This window comes from Sapajus apella, unplaced genomic scaffold, assembly GCF_009761245.1.
Source record: "Sapajus apella isolate SASKATOON/1434 unplaced genomic scaffold, GSC_monkey_1.0 scaffold141, whole genome shotgun sequence".
Lineage (NCBI taxonomy): Eukaryota > Metazoa > Chordata > Mammalia > Primates > Cebidae > Sapajus > Sapajus apella.
In genome coordinates this window covers 2,734,110-2,754,099 of record NW_022437081.1, presented here as the reverse complement: position 1 = coordinate 2,754,099, position 19,990 = coordinate 2,734,110, and the positions used below count along the sequence as shown (strand labels likewise).

The window sequence follows — 19,990 nt, the reverse complement described above, 5'->3', positions numbered from 1 at the left end:
GTGAAAGTAAATTAATACAACCAGTATTGAGAACAGTAAGGAGGTTCCTCAAAAAAACTAAAAATAAAGCTACCATATGACATAATAATCCCACTGCTGGGTATATGCCCAAAAGAATGGAAATCAGTAGATCAAAGAGATATCTGCACCCCCATGTTTATTGCCAGCACTATGCACAAAAGTTAAGATTTGGAATCAACCTAAGTGTCCATCAACAACTGAATGGATAAAGAAAATGTAGTATGTACACATGATGGAGTACTACTGAACCATAAAAAAAAATGAGATCCTGTCATTTTCAACAACATGGATGGAACTGGAGGACATTTTATTATGTGAAATAAGCCGGGCACCAAAAGACAAACTTCACATGTTCTCACTCAATTGTGGAAGCAGAAAATTTCAAAAATTGAACTAATGAGTATAGAGAGTAGGATGATGGTTACTAGAGGCTGGAAAGCATAGTGAGGAGGTGGGAAAATGGTGATGCTTAATAGGTGCAAAAATATAGTTAGATACAATGAATAAGCTCTAGTATTCAATAGCACAACAGGGTGACTACAGTCAGCAATAATTTCTTATGTATTTTAGAACAACTGAAGAAGTACAATTGGAATGTTCATAAAACACAAACAATGAATTATGTGGTGATAGATACCTTATTTTTCCTGATGTACTCATGTATCTCATAAATATATACATGTATGTGTACACATAAAAACTAAAATTTAAAAGTTTAGAAATCATCTATTCAGCAAGACAGTTTTAAATATATATGCACCAAACATTAGTGCACCCCAAAATATGCAGTGAATAACATTTCTAAAGAGAGACATAGACTGCAATACAGTAATTATTGGTAACTTCAACATCATACTCTCAGCATTAGACAGTTGCTTTATACAGAAAATTAACAAAGAAACTTTGGATTCAAACTGCCCATTATATCAAATGGAACTAATGGGCATTTACAGAACATTTTACCCAACAGCAACAAAATATACATTTTTCTTATCAGCACATGGAACATTCTATAGGATAGACTATATGTTAGGACACAAAACAAGTCTCAACAAATTTAAAATAATCAAAACTATATGAAGTGTATTATCAGACAGCAATAGAATAAGACTAGAAATTAGCAAGAGGAAGTTTGAAAACCATATGAATACATGGAAATTAAACATTGTGGTACTTAATGATTACTGGGTCAAAAGAGAAATTAAGGAGGAAATAAAACTTTTTCATAAGAAAAAAATTTGAATCACAACATATCAACACCTATGGGATACAGAAAAAAGAGTACTCAGAGGATAGTTGTATCAATAAACACCTACATCAAAAAATAGAAAGTTTTCAAATAATCTATCCTTTCAACTCAAAGAAATAGAAAAGTAAGAATGATCCAAACCCCAAATTAGTAGAAAAGAAATAGTAAATATCAGAACAGAACTAAATAAAATACAGACTAAAAAAAGCACAAAGGACAAACAAAGTGAAAGGTTTAAAAAAAAATTAATAAGTTGCTAGCTAGACTAACCAAGAAAAAAAAGAGTGAGAACCGAAATAAAATGAAATATTAAAAAGGAAAAAATACAACTGATATGACAGAAATAGAAAAGATTGAGGAGGGATCCAAGATGGCTGATTGGGAGCAGCTCAGGATTGCAGCTCCTGGTGAAAGCGCAGAGGGTGAGTGGATGCCACATTTCCAGATGGATTTTTATTGCCCACAGACCAGGAAGTTCCCAGGTGGAGGAGCTCCATGGGTCGCCAGCACAGCTGGTTTGGCTGGCACAGCTGTGTTGGCCGGTGGGGCCGTTTGGCCAGTGTGGCTGTTTTCACCGGCATGGCTGTTTTGCCGGCGCCCTGGCACGGCGGTACTCTGTACAAAATACACGGGTCTGGGCACCATTTTGGCTGGCAATTGGAGCTCCTGGCAGAGGGAGTTGCCCATTCAACTGATTAAAAAGGGGACTGAAACAGGAAACCAGGCCAGGAGATTTCCAGGCAAAAAAGCACCACGAATCTCAGCACAGTTGTTTCAGCCAGCACAGTGGGCGCCACATGGGAAATCAGACAGATCCTGGCACCTTTTCAACAGGTGACTGGAACACCTGGGAGACAGAGTTGACCGTTGAACTTAAAAAGAAAAAAAAAAAAGGTCTATGAGGCAGGGAGCCAGGTGATCAGGCTTGGCTGGGCCCACCCCCACCAAAAAACAGCAATCGGAAACGCTCGGGATTGAGAGTTTCACAGCAAGGACAGCTCAACCCAGGATGGTCCAGCTCTGTGGGGGAGGGGCGTCCACCATTACTGAGGCAGTCCACCACTACAGAGGTAGTTTGCCATTGCTGATGCAGCCCACCATTGCCGAGACAGCCTGCTATTACAGAGAGAGTCCACCATGATAGAGATGGGCCACCATTGCTGAAGCAGTTCTAACTACACCCGTATAAACAGCATTGCAGGGAAGTTAACACAGCAGCTGGGTGGAGCCCACAGCAGCCCAGCAAAGCCTCTGCAGGCAGACAGTGACTAGGCTGCCTCCTTGCTGGGCAGGGCAGCCCTGAAAAAAGGCAGCAGCACAACAGAAACTCATAAATAAAGCCCTAACTCCCCAGGACAGAGCACCTGGGGAAAAAAAAAAGGGTTTATGAGTTTTGCTGCAACAAACTTAAATGTATGTACCCAGCAGCTCTGAATGAACAACAGAGCTCACAGCTCAGCACTTGAGCTTCTATAAAGGACAGAATGTCTCCTCAAGCAGTTCCCTGAACCCCATATATCCAAAGAGTCACCTCATAAAGGAGAGCTCAGACTGACATCTGGCAGGTACCCTTGTGGGACAAAGATAGCAGAAGAAGAAAGTGGCAGCAACCTTTACTGTTCTGCAGCCACTGCAGGTGATCCCCAGGCAAGCAGGGCCTGGAGTGGACCTCAGCAGTCCTATAGCAGAGGGGCCAGATGGTTAGAAGGAAAACTAAGAAACAGAAAGAAATAACTTAATCATCAACAACCTGGACATCTACTAAGAGACCCAATCTGAATGTCAACAACTACAAAGATGACAGGTGGATAAACCACAAAGATGGGAAGAAAACACCTGAAACCAGAATACCTCTCCTCTTCCAAAGGATAAAAACATCTGCCCAGCAAGGGAACAAGGGTGGATGGAGAATGAGTGTGTTGAACTGACAGAAACAGGCTTCAGAAGGTGGGTAATAAGAAACTTCTGTGAGCTAAAAGAACATATTCTAACCCAAAGCAAAGAAACTAAGAATCTTGAAAAAAGATTTGATGAAATGCTAACGAGAATAAACAACCTACAGAGGAATATAAGTAAATTGATGGAGCTGAAAAACACAACAGGAGAACGTTGCAAAGCATACACAAGTTTCAACAGCCGAATTGAACAAGCAGAATAAAGGATATCAGAGGTCGAATATCAACTCAGTGAAATAAAACAAGAAGGCAAGATTAGAGAAAAATGGTGAAAAGGAATGAACAAAGTCTCCAAGAAATATGGGACTATATGAAAAGACCTAATCTATGTTTGATAGGTGTACCTGAATGTGACACAGAGAATGAATCCAAGCTGGAAAATACTCTTCAGGATATTATCCAGGAAAACTGCCCCAACCTAGCAACGCAGGCCAATATTCAAGTCCAGGAAATACAGAGAACACCACAAAGATATTCGTCAAGAAGAGCAACCCCAAGGCACATAATCGTCAGATTCACCAGGGTTGAAATGAAGGAGAAAATACTAAGGGCAGCCAGAGAGAAAGGTCGGGTTACCCACAAAGGGAAGACCATCAGACTCACAGCAGATCTCTCAGCAGAAACCCTATAAACCAGAAGAGAGTGGGGGCCAATATTCAACATCCTTAAAGAAAAGAACTTTCAACACAGAATTTCATATCCAGCCAAACTAAGCTTCATAAGTGAAGGAAAAATAAAATCCTTTGCAAACAAGCAAGTACTCAGATATTTCATCACCACCAGGCCTGCTTTAAAAGAGCTCCTGAAAGAGGCACTAAACATAGAAAGGAACAAACAGTGCCAGCCACGCCAAAAACATACCAAATGGTAAAGAGCATCAACACAATGAAGAATCTGCATCAACTAATGGGCAAAACAGCCAGCTAGCACCAAAATGGCAGTATTGAATTCACACATAAGAATATTAACCCTAAATGTAAATGGACTAAATGACCCAATCAAAAGACATAGACTGGCAAATTGGATAAAAGGCCAAAACCAATCAGTGTGCTGTATCCAGGAAACCCATCTCAAATGCAAGAATACAAAAAGGCTCAAAATAAAGGGATGGAGGAAGATTTACCAAGCAAATGGAGAGCAAAAAAAAAGCAGATGTTGCAATTCTCATCTCTGATAAAGTAGAATTTAAACCAACAAAGATGAAAAGAGACAAAGAAGGACATTACATAATGGTAAAAGGATCAATGCAACAAGAAGAGCTAACAATCCTAAATATATACGCACCCAATACAGGAGCACCCAGATACATAAGGCAAGTTCTTAATGACTTACAAAGAGACTTAGACTCCCACACAATTACAGTGGGAGACTTTAACAACCCATTGTCAATATTAGACAGATCAAGCACACAGAAAATTAACAAGGATATCCAGGACTTTAACTCAGACCTGGACCAAGCAAACCTAATAGACAATTACAGAACTCTCCACCCCAAAATCCACAGAATATACATTCTTCTCAGCACCACATCACACCTACTCTAAAATTGACCACATAATTGGGAGTAAATCACTCTTCAGCAAAGGCAAAAGAACAGAAATCATAACAAACGGTCTCTCAGACCACAGTGCAATCAAGTTAGAACTCAGAATTCAAAAACTAACCCAGAACCGCACAGCTTCATGGAAGCTGAACAACTTGCTCTTGAATGTTGACTGGATAAACAATGAAATCAAGACAGAAATAAAGATGTTCTTCGAAACCAACAAGAATGAAGATACAACTTACCAGAATCTCTGGGACACATTTAAAGCAGTCTCTAGAGGAAAATATATAGCAATAAGTGCCCACATGAGAAGCAAGGAGAGATCAAAAATTGACACCCTATCATCAAAACTGAAAGAGCTAGAGGAGAAAGATCAAAAAAACTCAAAGTCTAGCAGAAGACAAGAAATAGCTAAGATCAGAGCAGAACTGAAGGAGATAGAGACACAAAAAACCCTTCAAAAAATCAATAAATCCAGGAGCTGGTTTTTTGAAAAGATCAACAAAATAGACAGACCACTAGCCAGATTAATAAAAAAGAAAAGAGAGAATAACCAAATTGATGCCATAAAAAACGATAAAGGGGATATCACCACAGATTCCACAGAAATTCAAACCATCATCAGAGATTATTACAAACAACTCTATGCACACAAACTAATAAACCTGGAAGAAATGGATAAATTCCTGGACACTTGCCTCCTGCCAAGCCTAAACCAGGAAGAAGCCGAAACCCTGAACAGACCCATAACAAGGTCTGAAGTTGAGGCAGCAATTAAGAGCTTACCACCCAAAAAAAGCCCAGGTCCAGACGGGTTCACAGCTGAATTCTACCAGACATACAAAGAGGAGCTGGTACCATTTCTTCTGACACTATTCCAAACAATACAAAAAGAGGGAATTCTTCCCAAATCATTTTATGAGACCAACATCATACTGATTCCAAAACCCAGCAGAGACTCAACAAGAAAAGAAAACTTCAGGCCAATATCCATGATGAACATAGATGCAAAAATCTTCAATAAAATACTGACAAGCCGATTGCAACAGCACATCAAAAAGCTTATCCACCATGATCAAGTAGGCTTCATCCCGGAGATGCAAGGCTGGATCAATATATGCAAGTCTATAAACGTAATTCACCACATAAACAGAGCCGAAGACAAAAACCACATGATTATCTCAATTGATGCAGAGAGAGCCTTTGACAAAATTCAACAGATCTTTATGCTAAAAACCCTCAATAAGCTAGGTATTGACAGAACATACATCAAAATAATAAAAGCTATTTATGACAGACCAACAGCCAATAACATACTTAATGGGCAAAAACTGGAAGCATTCCCCTTGAAATGTGGCACTAGACAAGGATGCCCTCTCTCACCACTCCTATTCAATATAGTATTAGAAGTTCTAGCCAGAGCAATCAGGCAAGAGAAAGAAATAAAGGGTATTCAAATAGGAAAGGAAGAAGTAAAATTGTCTCTATTTGCAGAAGACATGATTGTATATCTAGAAGACCCCATCATCTCAGCCCCAAATCTCCTGAAACTGATAAGCAACTTCAGCAAAGTCTCAGGATACAAAATCAATGTGCAAAAATCACATGCATTCCTATACACCAATAACAGACTTAAAGAGAGCCAAATCAAGAACACACTTCCATTCACAATTGCCACAAAGAGAATAAAATACCTAGGAATACAACTAACAAGGAACATAAAGGACCTCTTCAAGGAGAACTACAAGCCACTGCTCAACGAAATAAGAGAGGACACAAACAGATGGAGAAACATCCCATGTTCATGGTTAGGAAGAATCAATATCGTGAAAATGGCCATACTGCCCAAAGTAATTTACAGATTCAACGCTATCCTCCTCAAGCTACCAATGACCTTCTTCACAGAACTGGAAAAAACCACCTTAAACTTCATATGGAACCAAAAGAGAGCCCACATAGCGAAGTCAATTCTAAGCAAAAAGAACAAAGCGGGAGGCATCACACTACCGGACTACAAACTATACTACAAGGCTACAGTAATCAAAACAGCATGGTACTGGTACCAAAACAGAGATATAGACCAATGGAACAGAACAGAGGTCTCAGACGCAACGCAACATATCTACAACCATCCAATCTTTGACAAACCAGACAAAAACAAGCCATGGGGAAAGGATTCCCTGTTTAATAAATGGTGTTGGGAAAACTGGCTAGCCATGTGCAGAAAGCAGAAACTGGACCCCTTCCTGACACCTTACACTAAAATTAACTCCAGATGGATTAAAGACTTAAACATAAGACCTAGCACCACAAAAACCCTAAAAGAAAATCTAGGCAAAACCATTCAGGACATAGGTATAGGCAAGGACTTCATGACCAAAACATCAAAAGCATTGACAACAAAAGCAAAAATAGACAACGGGACCTAATCAAACTCCATAGCTTCTGCACAGCAAAAGAAACAGTCATTAGAATGAATTGGCAACCAACAGTATGGGAAAAAATTTTTGCAGTTTACCCATTGGACAAAGGGATGATATCCAGAATTTACAAAGAACTAAAACAGATTTACAAGAAAAAAACTAACAAGCCCATTCAAAAGTGGGCAAAGGATATGAACAGATACTTTACAAAAGAAAACATACATGAGGCCAACAAACATATGAAAAAATGCTCATCATCACTGGTCATCAGAGAAATCCAAATCAAAACTACATTGAGATACCATCTCACGCCAGTTAGAATGGCGATCATTAAAAAATCTGGGGACAACAGATGCTGGAGAGGAGGCGGAGAAATAGGAACACTTTTGCACTGTTGGTGGGAGTGTAAATTAGTTCAACCGTTGTGGAAGACAGTGTGGCAGTTCCTCAAGGACCTAGAAATAGAAATTCCATTTGACCCAGCAATCCCATTACTGGGTATATATCCAAAGGATTATAAATCGTTCTACTATAAGGACACATGCACACGAATGTTCATTGCAGCACAGTTTACAATAGCAAAGACCTGGAACCAGCCCAAATGCCCATCAATGATAGAGTGGACAGGGAAAATGTGGCACATATACACCATGGAATATTATGCAGCCATAAAAAATGATGAGTTCGTGTCCTTTGTAGGGGCATGGATGAATCTGGAAACCATCATTCTCAGCAAACTGACACAAGAACAGAAAATCAATCACCGCATGTTCTCACTCACAGGTGGGTGTTGAAAAATGATAACACATAGACAGAGGGAGGGGAGCATCACGCACTGGGGTCTGTCAGGGGGAATTAGGGGAGGGACAGCGACGGGTGGGGAGTTGGGTAGAGATAGCATGGGGAGAAACTCCAGATATTGGTGAAGGGGAGGAAGGCAGCAAATCATACTGCCATGTGTGTACCTATGCAACAATCTTGCATGTTCTTCACATGTACCCCAAAACCTAAAATGCAATTAAAAAATATAGAAAAGATTATTGGAGATAATTATGAAAAACTACACACTAGCAAACTGAAATGTCTAGAAAAAATAGATAATTTCCTGAACACAAACAAACTAGAAATACTGAATCTAGAAGAAATAGAAAACCTAAACTGATCAGTAATGACTATTAAGATTGAATCAGTAATATAATTCTCCTAATAAAGGAAAGCCCAGGACTATGGCTTCACCACAGTGTACCAATTCTACAAAATTGTACCAAATTTCAAGGAAGTCTTAACATCAATTTCCCTCAAACTTGTCAGAAAAATGAAGAGAAGAAAATTCTCTCTAACTCATTATATAAGTCTAGCATTATCCTGATAACAAAACCAGAAAAGGACACAACATAAATAGAAACCTATTAGCCAATAACCCTGATAAACATAGATACAAAAATCCTCAGCAAAATTCTAGAAAACCAAATGTAAAAGCACATTGGAAAGATAATATGCCATGATTAATTTGGAGTTATCCCAGGGATGCAAGTATGGTTCGATATATGCAAATCAATAAATGTGATACACCATATCAACAGAATGAAGAGTCAAATAAACCTTCCTTCCTCCTGTAAAAATAAAAAAAAAAAAAAGAAAGACAGAAATCTGAATGTCTTTTGAGAGGAGGCAGTACAGTTAAATGAAGCCTATGTATAAAGAAATTTTAAGTACTGAAAAATTAAGTACAAGTTTACTGAGACTTTAACCAACATTTGACTACAAACCATGCATATGTGTATGTGTGTGCATATGTGTCAGAGAAAGAAATAGAAAAAGGGAAAAGACAAAAAGGAGTTACTTCCATGTTCTAGCACTTTGCAACCCCATGCTTTTTTTAGTGCTCTGCTTTCTACCATGAATGTGTTTTATTCATTCATTTATTATTTCAACAAATGTGTACTCAGAGGCTAAAATGTGCCTGTATTATGTCAAAACAAACAAATAAACAAACAAACAAAAACACCTGTTCTCTTGGAGTTTACATACCTGTTGGAAAGACAGATAATAAAAAAACAAATAAGCAGAATAATCAAATACTTAATTGAAAAATTCCAAAGTAAATAAACAAGTAATTGCAAACGGCCAGTGTGACAAATAGTGGGTAGGGTAGGTGCCTATAAAAAGGCACCTTTTCAACTGTGATCTGAAAGGTGAGAATTGGGACATCTCAGGCAGAGAAAATGACAAACACAAAACTCTTGAGGTGGAAAAGGCATCCAGGAGCATAAACGGAGTTGGTGCTAGCTAGAATACAGTGGGTAAGTAGGAAAAGTAGTAAGATGTGAGATCAGAGATAGACAAAGACCAGATCACATAAAGCTTTGTAAGCAAATATGCTGGAAAGCCACTGAAAAATTTGAAAAAAGAGTATGATACATTTTTATTTGAATTTTTTAAAATATTCTAACTGCTGAGTGATGTAAATCCCTTGAAGTAGGGAGTCCAGTTTAGGAGCCCAGCACAATAATGCAAGCAAGACTTTTATATTCTGCATTTCTACTTGATGTGTACAGAATATCTTTTCATGTCAAACGCTGTAAATCTTTACCATTTTGAATGACTGCAAAGCATCCTACTGTATTTCTACAACAAAATTTCGTCAGGTGGGGGGACTGGGGAGGGCTAACATTAGGAGAAATACCTAATGTAGATGACGGGGTGATGGATGCAACAAACCACCAAGGCATGTGCATATCTATGTAACAAACCTGCACATCCTGCACATGTACCCCAGAACTTAAAGTATAATAAAAAATATTAGTTAATTCCTACATTATTTTTCAATATATGGGCTATTTCCAATATTTTATTGCTATAGTTCTAGAATAAACACTAATAATATGAATAATTGGGAGATACAGATCTGACTTATACTGGCAGCTTCACCACACAGGATCAGTTTGGGGCATATTCTGTAGCATATCCTAAACCAGTAGTCGGCAAACTATAGGCTGTGGGACATATCTGGCCCTCCAATTGTCTTTGTAAGTAAAATTTTGTTGGAACACACCTAGATGTATTCATTTCCATATCATTTATAACTGATTTTGCTCTGCAATAGCAGAGTTGAGTAACTACAATACAGAAAATGTTGTCAGCAAAGTGTAAAATAGTTAATCTCTGGTCATTTACAGAAAATGTTTGCTAATCCCTGCTCGAAAGTATTAATTTATTCAAGAACCATACATAGGTAGAGATGAATGAGGTATTTCCCTATTTTTGAGAAGGTTAGAGTGTAATAAGGAAGCTCATATATGGATGCAAATAATTGCCCAGTTCCCCAGACACTCGGTTAGAAGATCTGCTAGCTGCTTCCTCTGTGTGCCCACTTGGCATCAGTGATGATATAGAAAACTTGAACACCATCAAACAATGTAACATTGCTCAAGGAGATTTCTACAATGCCAATTATGCTCTACCTTATTATATACACTTTGGTACATGTTTAACCACTCTACCCACCCCCATATTGGAGCTCCTTAAGAGAAGGGATGGTGCTACTTACGGAGAACAGATATTGGTCTGTAGGTTTCTATTCTTAGAATGTCTTTAAAAAAAAGCATCAGGGTGATATCAGGGTAATGCTACCCTCATAAAATGACTTTGAAAGTGTTCCCTTGTTCTTTAATTTCTGAAATAAATTGTGTAATTGATATTATTTCTTCCTTACATGTTTGATATAATTCATCAGTGAAGAAAAGAGGGCTATCATTTCTTTGCTGGATGGTGTTAAACTACAAATTCAATTCTTTTAATGGATATAGTGATACTTAAATTCTATATTTCTTCTTTAGTCATGGTTTATAATTTGCGTCTTTCAGAGTTTTTCCATTTCACCTAAGCTGTTAAAATTATTGGTGCATATTTGTTCATAATATATTCTTATTTTCCTTTTAATATCTATAAGATCTCTAATGAGTGTGCACTTATTCCTGAAATTGAGAATTTGTGGTCTCTCTCTTTTTTTTCCTTGATCACTTTGACTAGAAACAACTTTTAATTTCAGTATTTCTCCATTATTTGTCTGTCTTTTCAAAATTTCACTGCCTTTCTCTGTCTTATTTCCTTTTCTTACTTACTTTGGATTTAACATGTTCTTTTTTAGCTTCTTACTATGGAAGCCCACATAATTGATTTTGAAGCTTTATTTTCCAATGTATGCATTCAATGCTATAAATGTCTTCCCAGGCACTGCTTTAACTGCATCCCGCAAATAATAATATGCTGTGTTCTTAATTTTCATTCAGTTCAAACATTTTTCAGTTTTCCTTTTGATTTCTTCTTTGACCTGTGGTTTTATGGAAGTTTGTTGTTTGTTTACAAATAATTATTTCTCAAATAAAATTTTAATTAATTTCTAGTTTATTTTTTGGTGGACAGGAAACACTCTGTACTGTTTAAATATTTTGAAGTTAGTTGGACTTGATTCATGATCCAGAATATGATCTACTGATGCTTCCACATATACTTGAAAGGAATGTGCAAGTGTGGTGTATAAATGTCAGTAACATCAAGTTGTTTGATGATGTTCAAGTTTTCTGTATCATCACTGATTTCTTTCTACTTGTTTAACTACTTACTGAGAGAAAAAAGTGAAAGTCTCCAACTAAGATCATACTTAGGTCAAATTCTTGTTTTAGTTCTGTGTAGTTTTCTATATAATTAGATAGATATTTATGATTGTTTTTGTCTTCCTGATAGATCAATCCTTTTATCATTATATCATGTTTCTCCTTATCACTGACAAGTGTTCCTTGTTTTAAAGTACACTCTGTCTGATATTAATATAGCTCTCAAGCTTTTTATGACTAATATTTGCATGGTATACTTTTTTCCATCCTTTTACTTTTATTCTATTTTGATATATTTAAAGTGAATCTCTCATACAGAGCATATAGTTGAGTTTGCCTTTTTTATTAATTTGACAAACTCACCTTTTTAATTGGTCTGTTTAGACTATTTACATTTGATCCAACTATTCATATGATTGGGTTTAAATTTACTTTATCAGTTTTTTTAATATATGCTTCATTTATTTTTTCCTTTTTTTCTTTTTTTCCTGTTTTCTTTTGGACTGAAAGTTTTCTTTTTGTTGTTGCTTATTGTTTTTGTTTTGTTTTAGGATATATTTTTCTCCCATATTAGCTTATTAGTTTTAGTTGTTACTTTTTAAAATTGTTTCTCTAGGATTTACAATATGTACTTTTAAGTTATCATAGTCTACTTCAAATAATATTCAAATAATATTATATCATTTCATCTATAATGTAAGAACCTTACAATATTTCCCCTCAGACTTTTTGGTATTGTTTTCATATATTTTACTTCTATACATATTTTCCACTTCACAATACATGGCTGTTTTTACTTCTTTAAACAATTATTTTTATTCATTTTTTAAAAATAAGAAAGCATTTAATATTTTCCAGCACTCTTTATTTTGTATAGATATAAGTTCTCATAGGTACTATGTTTCTTCAACCTGAGTAAAATTTCTTATACTGCAGGTCTTTTGGCGATTAATTCTCTTAGCTTGTGTTTGTCTTTAAAAGGTGTCTAGATTGACAGGTATTTTTTCCTTCAACATTGTTTTTGATTCAGAATCAGTGTTTATTTATACCTTTCTTCTCCTGTATGCAATGTTTCTTTTTGCTTCTCCTATAAGTAATGTGAGTATTTTCCCTCTGACTGCTTTTAATAGTTTATCTTTATTACTGGTTTTCAGTAATTTGATTATTATGTGCTTTGTTGTTGTTTACTTCATGTCTTTTACTTTTTGGCCTGTGTAGGTTTAACTCATATCTGTAAGTTTCTTCTCTACATCAAATTTGGAAAGTATTTGGCTATTATTACTTCAGACATTTTCTTGGACTTTCAGCATTTCTGGAACTAAGATTATACATTTGCTTTATCTGTTAATATTGTCCCACAGGTCATTAAAGTTCTGTTCATCTTCTTTCTGTGCTTCAATTTGTATAGTTTCTGCTACTAAATGTTTAAGTTCAATGATCTTCTCTTCTGTAGTGTTTAATATATTCTTAAGACTATCTAGTGAATGTTTTATTATAGCTATTGTATTTTTCAGCTCTAGAATTTCAATGTAGTACTTTTTTATAGATTAGTCCTCATTATGTATAGTTTAAATTATTTAACATATTTGTAATAGCTGTTATCTTTGTGATATGGTTTGGATATTTGTCCGAGCCAAGCCTTATGTTGAGATGTAATCCCCAGTGTTGGAGATGGGGCCTGGTAAGAGATGTTTAGGCCATAAGGGAAGTTACCTCATGGCCTAGTGCTGTCCTTGCAATAACGAGTGAGTTTTTGCAAGATATGGCTGTTTAAAAGTGCGTGGCACTTCCCCATGCCCTCTCTTTTGCTCCTGCGCTGGCCATGTGAGGTATCTGCTCCTGTCTCACCTTCTATCATGAGTAAAATCTTCCAGTGTCCTCCCTAGAAGAAAGCAGTTGCTGATACCATGCCTATACAGCCTCAAGAACCGTAAGTCAATTAAACCTCTTTTCTTTATAAACTACTCAGCCTGGTATTTCTTTATAGCAATACAAGAATGGCATAACACACTTTTTATGTTAATTCCATCAATGTTATTTCTGTATCTGATTTTTTTTAATAATTTTCTCCCTGGTTGTGCATTACATTTCTTAGATTCTTTGTAGACCAGTTAATTTTTGATAGTCTGATGGACATTATGAACGTTATCTAGTGTCCACATTTTATTGTCCCTTTTTAATGGGGAACTTGTTTTATCAGTCAGTTATTTTACTTGTGAATTAGCTTGATAATTTCATAGCTTTTAAAAAAAAAAACTTTGAATTGGATCTGGAGTCATTTTAATACTAGAACTATTTTCGTTTCACAACTAAGGTGGGATCGTTTGGGAGGTGAAGTCAGTTGTCTGAGGTCATGCAGCTAGGGAAATGGCAGAGCCAAGATTGAAGCCCAGGTATGCCTTGACAAGAACCTGTATTCCTAGCCGATATGATGCCCAGAGATAAAGCTACTGAAGGGCTTGGTCAATGGCATAGGCAGAGCCTACTGGAGTTGAGAGAGACCATCAGTTTGATCTAGGGTGGTTAGAGAAGACCTTTGTGGAATGAGAGTACTTGATCTGACACCAAATGGCAGATGGAATTCAAACAGGCAGGGAAGACAGTACAGAGTTTTCTTTTCAAGGAATATTCCAGAAGCACAGACATAGAAACAGCAATGCTCTAGACAGAATTGTTCTTATGACAGTGAGTTGTCCAGGGGGATAAGGTTGAATAGAGTGGAAATAAAGCAGAAAAGTAGCAATGAGGGCTAATTCTGTCACTCTCTAGTGATGACAAGTGGGGCATAGCCAGTTTTGTGAAGCTTTACGCTTATTCTAGATTTACCCAGACCCACATGGCAGCTTCACAAAGCTTTACTGGACAAACCTGAAGAATACAGAGCCACCTAGCCTGTTACCCAAACTGGATTGACATTCAGTGGCTAATGGGAAATCCATAATATTCCATTTCTAGTCTAGTCTTTTATAAAGCAAAAAAAAAAAAAAAATCTTTGAAAGTACAGCACTTATGCAAATGTGGTATTACTATCAGATACCAAATGTGCATAGCCATCTGCTATGTTGTCAGAGCTAGGCTTAGAAATCTCTCCACTTCAAAACTCTACATAAAGCCTTGCAGTGCCTATCAGATTATATACTATCAATGGGCTTTAAGAAGGCTAGGGATTCATTATATTATCACTGAATAAAAATCCACCTGGATATAATGATTATAAATGAATTTTCAATTAATTAATGAAGACCTGAGGTTAGACTTTACACACCAATTCTGCTCAGCCATCTGCTCAATATGCATTGTCATAGCCTGGGAATTCCCTCTGGCTTTCCCCATGTACTCAGAGCCTAGGAGGTAGAAACACAGATTTACCCATTCATTCAGTCAACCAGCAGCAAATATCTATTGAGTGTCTATTATGTATCAGATACAGCTCTAGGAGCTACAGATACAGTTATGAACAAGACAGGCAAAGGTCCTGCCTTCATATATCTTATGTGAGGGGAAATAGTAGCAAGTTGATATAAAATATAATGTCCAGTAGTGATCGTGCATTAAAAAAAAGCATGGTAGAGAAAGGGAGGGTGACTAGGGCTTTACTCCAGATACACTAGGCATGGAATGCCTTTCTGATGAAATGACATCGAAGCAGAGACCTGTAGGAAGCAAAGAAATGAACTTTGAATGTGTCTGGAAGAGTGTGCTGTGAGCAAAAGGAACATAAATGCAAAGCAAGAATCCAAAATAAAAGCTTAACTGGCACATTCAAAAAAGAGTAAAGAGAACATTGTGTGTGGGGCATAGTGAAAAAGGAGGAAAGTGGTAGGAGATTAAGTCAGAAAAACAGGCAACCACCTGATTATACACACCCTGCTAAGGAGCTTGTCTTTTATTCTGAGTGAGAGAGAAAGATACTAAAGGGTATGAGCAGTGAAGTAAAATGTTACACCAAAGAGTTTGATTCAAGTTTTTGGAGTAAGGTATTTTTAAAACTTCCTCAAGTTATTCGAATATGTGTGTTATCAGCTGAAAATGATTGCTTAGCAAGAATATTATGTGTGCATTTTGAGAAGGGATTTGGAGCAAAGGAAGCAAAGGTGAAAACAGGAACACCAATTAGGAAGCCATTGCCATAATTCAGGCAAAAGTTCATGATGGCTTGGATTATTTGAGGGTGATTTGAGAATGAGAAGTATGAGGGGATCTACATGTCCCTGTCAGTATTTTGGCTGCTGCAAAAAATGGTGAAATGTCTAGTGCTCTGCCCCTCTGGACTCCTTCTCGCTATAGATGGACCAGCTGAGTTCTCATCCCACCCCTCAACTCAGCAAGACCAGAAAATCATTCCCAAATAATACGGAGTATTCTGATAGTCCTGGTTAAACACATCAGCTACTTCAGCATAAAATGCTACTCTAATCTGATGACAAAGCTCTAGGAATGCAACTAAAGATCTCAGATCAAACACTGATCTGCCTGGTTAGCCAGGTTCTCCAGCTCTAGATCCTTTTTTGCCTGTCCTTCCCGAAAGTCTAATTTATATAATGGCCACTATTTATTGAACAGTCACCTGGGTAATGTACTGTTCTAATCACCTTATATTAACTAACTCACCACTAAAACCCTGGGAGGTTACTGCTATAATTATACCTGTTATAAGATGATGTAATTAACGAGAGGGTTTAAGCAACTTGCCCAAAGCCACACTTTGTTTCTAGAGTAGGATTTAAATCTAGGTCTGCAATGACTACAAAGGCCGTGGTTTTAACCATTTAACCAGGTTTCCAGTTCTAAAAACAGACCCGAGGCAAGACCTAGAAAATGCTGACAAATACCTTGACTTTACTGCCTTTCTGAATCTCTGCACGATGTTTCCCTTTCCAGATGGGCAACGTACCTCTGGTTTAACTGTCCTCAACTCCAAGCTTGTTAAGTGTGCTCAGGATACCAGCTTCAATGAAGGGACTATATCCGGTTTCTGGGTATCTGCCTTTTGGAGTGAGGATATCTATGACTATGACCCTCCCCGCCCCCAGGGCAGTATGCCTTCTTCCAGAACAGTGAAGTTTGAGTGTCTCAGCTAAACATTCTCATTCCTTTCAATGGTATTTCCTCTTGCTCCCCTGGGGAGCTCAGTTTGCTTGTACCTCTGAAAAGCCAGCAGAATCATTCAGAAAGGACAATGCCTCTTCCTCTTTCTAGGGCTTAATTTTACACTCTGGAGAATGTGAATTTCTAAAGGTCTTGACAAAGCCAAAAGCCAAAACCCTTTCAGCATCTGCCATCTTTTAGTATCTCTGACAAATGGAAGCAATAGTTTCCCAAAGGTTTACCCTTCACCTCCCACAGTTCAATTATACAATCAAAGTCTGTGCACATACATCTTTATATTAACAATGCATTGTATGATGGTTTATCTGTTTTGCAGATGATGAAATGCATTTGAAGAGGGAAGTCCTTACAGTCTTCCAAGTGCCTATGATTGAACAATAATCTTGGGTAGTTCCAGAACTAGCTGAGTATGTGAGCACATAGAGTGCTGGGAAATGCAAACTGAGCACCATCATATCATTTATTGAAAACAGCCCTAGAGATAAGTTAAAAATTGTTAATATAAAATATGAGCAAGGAAAAGTGATTGGAATATAAACTATTAAGAAAACTGGGAGACGACCTAATTTGTATCTGATATGCAGCATTAAAATGTGATTTATAAATGGATTTTGTAAAACCCTGAGTTTACTCCTGCTAGCTGTAAATACACGGAGAAATAATCCTTTTTTTTCCTGTGTAAGAAAAAGTGCTCATATGGAAGTGTCACTGTGGTGTTTGCCCAAAAATCTTCTCTGTGCTTTGTGTTAACAAGCAATGATTGGGTTTTTAAAAATATTTTTTAAATCTTCTGTCAAAAATTCATGTATGTGTCACAGGCCTGATAAAAATCTTTAAATGTCAAATGAAGTCTGTCACTAAGGTGCCACTTTCTCTGGAAGAGCCAATGTTGGTCTTGGCTGGTTCCTACCGCAGGTAATAGGGATTTGTGGGATAAGGTTCAAGGAACTGAGACTCTCTGGCTTTCCCTTTAGTAGTCCAGGAAGCTGAGCATATTGGTTAAAGGCTTTTCCTCTTCTGCTCTTTCACAAAAAACCATCGTCGAGCATGTGGTTGGACCAAATGTAGTCATTTTGTCATTGGCTGTTTTCTTTTCTTCTGTTACCTCAGGATTCGATGATTCTCGGAACCCTGTAGGATCATTTTCCCTGGAATGGTATATTGTCCCAGCACCTTTCAGGATTATTTTCATCCTACTTTTCTCCACTTCCCCTCTTCCATACCCAAACTAGTAGTTAGTGTGGGCTTAATGAATGCAAAGTCATTTCAGTATTTGCCTGAACTAAACAAAGCTAGGAAGACCTATATTTTAACTGAAACTATATTTATAGTAGTCATAGAAGAAAGACAGGACAATACTGGATACTCTGGAAATAAATTAGCATGGTGTTTAACAGGTTTGAGAATCAGGCAGATCTTGGTTCTTATAGGAACTGCACTATTTTAATATTCCAATTTAGTTTGTACAATTATGGTGTGATTAAATAAGATAACAAATGTAAAATGTTCAGCACTTTCAGCACCATACCTTAAACAGTAATGATAGTGATTATTATTCTGAATAATGCCTTGATGGTCAGCCTCAGAAATATTTTGCAGCACTGAGCACCTACTGTGTGATAAATAAAACATACTATCTTCTCAAGTTTGTCACAGAATGCCAGTGGATATCACACTTATGTACACGATCTAAAGCATAATATAGGTAGTGCCAAGTATTACACTGTAAGGGTGGAAAGATATGATAATAAGGTTCATGGCTGACATTCCTTTAACAAAATACAGGTGAACAAGAGAAAAGCATAACATAATAATTTAGTCAGTTTTATGTGACATGGGAGTCTTCAGAATGAAGATTCAAAGATACAGGGAAAACTATTTTTATGCTTAGGTTCAATGAAGAATCAACAGTTGCATAGAAATATAATCGGGAAAAAATTATATGATTGAATGCTAGTAAACCAAGGGGTCAAACACAGCAATGTCAACTTGTTCAGATTCTTCCTGGCGTCTGCATTGAAACATTTCTTTATCCCATGTATGTGGCTAGACCTTTCTGGAATAAGGGTCTTATGACCTATAATCAGACAAGGATAGGTCAGATAATTTCTTTATGGCTAGCTCTTAGAAAGGAAGGAGAATGTTAGAATAATAATTCTAGCTTTATGGTTGACTTTGGGGAAAGGGGACTCTAGTTTCTATGACTCACCTTGGGGAACAAGAATTCAGGTGTCTATGACTTGCTTCAGGGGAGAATTAGCGGCAAGAGACAAGAGGGCAGGAGACAGTCAGAGACATCTTTCTTCTGAGACTGCTTTTGAGGCCTACCAACATCCTTTAGTTTAAAATACTCAGTATGCCAAAGTGACATACTTTGGGGTATGGTTTTCTAGTCCCCAAAATACAGTAGTCTCCTCCACCTGCAGTTTCACTGTAAGTGGGTTGCTTAACCCACAGTCACTCGTAGTCTGGAAATATTAAATGGAGAATTCTAAAAACAAATAATTCATGAGTTTTAAGTTACACACCACTCTGAGTAACATTATGAAATCTCACACTGTTCTACTCTCTCCTGCCTGGGACATGAATCATCCCATCATCCAGCAGATACATATTGTAGATGCTACCTGCCTATCAGTCACTTAATAGCTTTCTTGATTATCACATTGACTGTGCAGGTATCACAGAGCTCATGTTGAACTAACCCTTATTTTACTTCATAAGGTCCCTGAAGTACAAAAGGAGTGATGCTAGCCATTTGGGTACGCCAAATATAAATATAAAGTCCTTTCTTTAAGTGAAAAGGTGAAAGTTCTCAACTTAGTAAGGAAACAAAAATATATATATGCTGAGGTTGCTAAGATTTCTGGTAAGAACAAATATTCTGTCTGTGAAATTGCGAAGAAAGAAAAATACATTTGTGTTCATTTTGCTGTGTCACCTCAAACTGCAAAAGTTACTGCCATTTTGCATGATAAGTGCTTAGTTCAGTTGGAAAAGACATTACATTTGTGGGTGGAAGGCATGAACAGAAGCATGTGCTGATTAACAGCAACATGTAGCACCAGAAA

General features: G+C 37.2%; 1 long non-coding RNA gene across 1 annotated transcript; it reads right to left on the bottom strand.

Annotated features, from left to right (window-relative positions):
• Nucleotides 1-2,906: 2,906 nt before the first annotated feature.
• Nucleotides 2,907-19,668, bottom strand: LOC116540521. The gene is made up of 3 exons (XR_004264479.1): nucleotides 19,657-19,668; nucleotides 18,354-18,357; nucleotides 2,907-3,106 (listed from the first exon to the last, which is right to left on the bottom strand). It is a non-coding gene; the product is annotated as an uncharacterized LOC116540521 (long non-coding RNA).
• Between the last annotated feature and the right edge of the window lie 322 nt (nucleotides 19,669-19,990).